The 4718-nt window shown below is 40.0% G+C and overlaps 1 long non-coding RNA gene across 1 annotated transcript; it reads right to left on the minus strand.

Annotated features, from left to right (window-relative positions):
• Positions 1 to 233: 233 nt before the first annotated feature.
• LOC107315376 lies at positions 234 to 4325 on the minus strand. Its single transcript, XR_004307536.1, has 3 exons — positions 3773 to 4325; positions 2678 to 2775; positions 234 to 275 (listed from the first exon to the last, which is right to left on the minus strand). It is a non-coding gene; the product is annotated as an uncharacterized LOC107315376 (long non-coding RNA).
• Between the last annotated feature and the right edge of the window lie 393 nt (positions 4326 to 4718).

Consider the following 4718-nt stretch of genomic DNA (forward strand, 5'->3'; position numbering starts at 1 on the left):
GCACTATTGATGTAATATTATTATCAGTGCCGCTGATTCTTTTCCTCTTCTATTTCTTTTCTCTTAGAATAAGACTGCACACAAAGAGCAACACAGGTTCACCCCTTCCTCAGGCCCCCTGGATGAGGGACCCATCACTTGCAGATAAAGTGGTTGTAGAGATGTCACCAAGGGCATGCTTTGATCTTCAGGTTTTTATTACTGGCAGTGATGTGTAAGAAGATAGAGATGGGTGGTTTTTTTTTGCTCTCAGACATGAGATAGAATTTCCAGTCCTGGAAAGAAAAAAGAAAAAAAAAACAAAAACATATCCTTGGAAACACATGGCATCTCATATGGAAACCAGTGGAACACAAAAGGCATGTTTCTATTTTTAAGGCACATTTTATTAGTACAACTGCAGTTTAAAATAGAGGCATAAACAGCAATCCCTAGAGCCTGATAATTCTAGTCTCCTGAACCCACATCTTCCAAGTAGTTTTGGTAGGAGGAGTCAGAGTCCTTAACACCTCTCACACTGGTATAAATCCATACAAACATACACAGCCATACACACTGATATCAAAGGAGCTATTTGGGATTTGCATTAAAACCACTGAGAACAAGCCCTGACCTGCAATGCCCTAACACATGGGAAATACACATTTCCCAGACACATGAATATTGCATTAGGCCATGACAAGGCCTCTGCTCTCATCATCCAGGAGCATGTTCTGGCTGTCAGCCTCCCTCATACACCAGCTATCACAGTACTGCTTCATACCTCCAGCAGGGAGACAGGGAGTGCCTCAAAGATGGAGGAATTTACAAGTTCCAGTCCTGAGGATTTTTGATAGTGCTTCTTGAACTCCTCCAGGGATGGTGGCCCTATCACATCCCTGGGCAGCCTGTGCCATTGCACTGCCACACTTTCTGAGAAGTTTTTCCTAATATCCAACTTAAATCTCATCTGGTGCACAATATTATTTGCACAATATAATTTGTCCCATGTTGGCCATGGATAGAGAATGCAAAAACCTGCTGCTCTTATCTTTTTCTTAGCCATTTGCCCAACTTTGCTTTTCAGACAGCAGCACATAGCTGTGCTACACCACATATATGGAATGTTTCAGACAATGTCAGCATTGATTTCTGTTGGCTAGGCTTTAAGTTGGATAAGTTTTTTAGATCTCTGTAGTTAACTGCTTGTGGAAGAGAGCACATTATTCAAATCACTTTTCCACCTCAGATTCCCTGTCAGTGTGGCAGAAAAAGCCCCAAGATGCATGATGTGAGGTTGTGAGGAGGGAGATACAAAGGAGATTATTTCCAGAATCTATCTCACCTTCACCATTTTGAATGAAAATTCATAGACTTTGACTAAGCTTTACTACAGAACAGAAGTGTGAATGAGAGTACCCTTTCCTAACCTGTTCTAGTAATCTCCTGTGAAGTAGCTACTTTTGCTAGTGGGGGACTGACTTCTTGAAATCTCTTCTTTTCTTAGAAAAGCAGGAATTTTGCTCTCATTTGTTCCTGCAGCAGAGTTCATAAAAGAAGCACTCTGTGGGCTGCCATTGAGTGAGTCTGATGTTGTACTTTTTATGGCGCTGAATGTCTTAATTTCAAATATATATATATTATGTATATATATATTAAAGAAAGCTGAAATCATGTAACTGTTCTTTGTGTCTAGAAAACATAATGCTACGGTGCAGTCTTTGGCTCTACACATGCACCTATAAATATCCAGGCACTCAGCAGTACGCTATTGTTCTTGCTTCATGGCCATGTGGATTTGAACCTTGGAAGCAAAGGAAATGCGAAGTGGATACTGAGCAGGAACATACTCCATTCCAGCTGACAATTCAAGGTTACTATTGAAGTAAATAAAGTGTTGCTAAACAGATTTCTCTCTCTTTTCTGATAATAAAGTTGCTACATGCTGGATTTGACTGCTTTTCATTAAACAAGAGCTGCACAGGTCAGAAGGTGGGCAGGTTCAATTTGTTCTTTCAGCAAACAAGTACCAAAGAGCTTTCTGTTATGCTGAGGGAATTAAGGTAACCTTCAGTCCCCTACTCAGTACATGGCAAGGTTTTATAGAAGGCAGGTATTCTCCCTGGGCTCCCCTTTCTGCAAAATATCTCCTTATATTCATGGGTTTTAGAAGCTGGGGAGGCTGAGAATGCCAACATTTCAAAGTGTTAACAGCTTCTTCATAAGGATGGAGAAAAGTGCTGATGCCCAGACCTAAAGAACACTTTTCCTTTTTGCATCTCATAGGTTTTCTTGTAAAAGGAGGATGTAACCTTTCAGGATGTAGTGTCATACCATCATCACACTGAGAAAGTGGTAAAATTGCCCTCTTCCAGGAAGGCAGTGAGATCTTCCCTGTAATGAGGCACCAATTACTCACCTGGGAGTCATCATGGTGGTGATGGGTTGGAATAGATGATCATAATATTCTTTTCCAGCCTTGATTATTCTATGATTTTATGACCATTGCCTAGGAGATGGGAAGCCAGTGAGGACTGGCATAAGGTTACTGTATCTCCATGTCACAGATGCTGCTACAGCCCTGGCAATGCCAGTTACAAAGACTGACTGTCCTCTGGTCTTTACTTGCAAGTCCCAGCACTGCAAGAATGAAGGACTTGGCCATTAACAAAAGATCAAATCCAGAATAACTACTTACCTTATAGATAACAGCAAAATGGGGAAAAGTAGGATAGGCTGTCTGGCAGTCAAAGATGCAGAATGAGCAATTCCTTATTGAAATTTCTTAGAGCATTCCTAGGTTGCATGAAAAAAAAACCAAACAATTAAGTTGTGTATTTGCTGTATAATATTTTAAGTTTGCTTTAATAGTCCTTTACATCATTATGATCGGTGCTGTGCGTGCATAAATATCTCCATCACCTCAACATTTTCCTCTTGACAGGTTAGTTTTCTACCCACAGAGATATTGATGAGACACTTTTGTGCTCCAGATATGTGCATTTTTCTGCATTTTCAAATAGGAACCACCATTATCTTTTTGCAAGCTGAATATTTTTATACGTCATTTACCAGTGACTAATGTGTACTTCAGCCATGAGCTCCAAGGACTGTCATTTATCTTCCATAATGACCACAAGTTCTTAAAAAAACAGGAACGTACTGCTTGCAAAAGATGATCACAGAAGACTCTTAGTTCCAGCAAACAGAAACAGAGCAAAACGTGTATTGATATCTCTTGTTTTGGAAACAAATGGAAAAAAAAATCAAAGGCCTCTCCAATTTCTTGTGTGCAGTGCAACATAAAGTAAAAGGCTTCAAATCAGGAAGAGTATACAGTTTTATTTCTGTTTCTGAAGTGATTTCCTTATCTGGATAATGTAGGTGGGAAAAAAAGAACCAAAAAAACCCAACCTACAACACAACAAAACAAGCACATGCAGCAGTGATCAATTTTATTGTCTGACTATTGACTGACTATTTTCTGTATAAACTAGACTATTTGCATAGACCAAGACTACTTGTACGTGTATTTAGGACAATGCTGCTGTGACCACAGGATGCAAAAAATTCATTCACATTATGCAAATTCTTCTACATAAGGGCAAATTGGTTGCCATTTACCACAGCAAAATAGGTATTATTTTAAGAAGCCAGTTTAGGCATACATCTGTTTGAAGTGCTGCATCCCAGAAGCTGACTAAGTATGTGCCAGACTATGCAGACACAGCTATGGATAGAATTTAACAAGCCATGAAATCTCCCCCTGGGTTAAGAGCAAGCAATTGCTCACCATTTTGGCAACTCTGCCCAAACTGTGCCAATCACTGTGCTCGAGAAGAATGTTCTCAGCAGGCTTCTCTGCTTCCAATCCTGGTTTTCTTGGGTCCTGCATGCATTGTGGTTCCCACTGCTGTCTTTGTCATTCACAGTGAGAATGTGCGTTCCATTTTTCCGGTGCTCCTAGTGTTTACAAACGCCCTATCTGACCATGATTTTCATGGAAAGAAAGCTCAGCACTTGTTTGGATGCCTTCTGTTAAGTATTTCCTCTTCTGAAGTTTTACTAGCAGTTCAACAAATAGTTTCCCCAGTGCCAAATAAGTTCCAGCTACAAAACAATTCTTCCACATGCTTTCAGATACCATAAAACAGCTTTATCTCCATTCTGAATCTTGATGTTGAGTTATTTTTTAGTGTCTTTCCTCCTATTAATAAAGAGCAATGGAGTGATAAATGTGTATTTTACGCAGTACACAGCACTATATATGTATATTGCTGCTTCCAACAGCTCAACCACCTCCTGTGAACACAGGCTCTATACAGCTTCCTCCTGTAAAGAGGCAAACACACAGAACACATAAGTCCAAGGAGCCTTTTGTCACCATTATTTACCAGGTTTGCAGGGAACCCATGGGGACAAACACAAATTCAAAGAGGAATCTCATTTCCTTCTTTAGAGCCAATGTCCTAAAGTTCACAGATGTTGAGCATGTTCAGTCAGTCATATTATGGACAAAGTTGGCATCAGCTCATTAACTCAATGGTCACACTTCACATGGGTAATCTTGGCCAGTGTGTAATTTCTGGTTTTAAGTACCTTATAGTTTGCTCTCTTTTAGGTTTCTAGCTTGTTTCTGATAGTCCAAAATGTGTGCCCTATCCATCTTTCCATATCTATCTACACGATAACGTACACACTTGAGAAGGGGGTCTGATAAATATTCCTTTTCCATACCC

This window comes from Coturnix japonica, chromosome 5, assembly GCF_001577835.2.
Source record: "Coturnix japonica isolate 7356 chromosome 5, Coturnix japonica 2.1, whole genome shotgun sequence".
Taxonomy (NCBI): domain Eukaryota; kingdom Metazoa; phylum Chordata; class Aves; order Galliformes; family Phasianidae; genus Coturnix; species Coturnix japonica.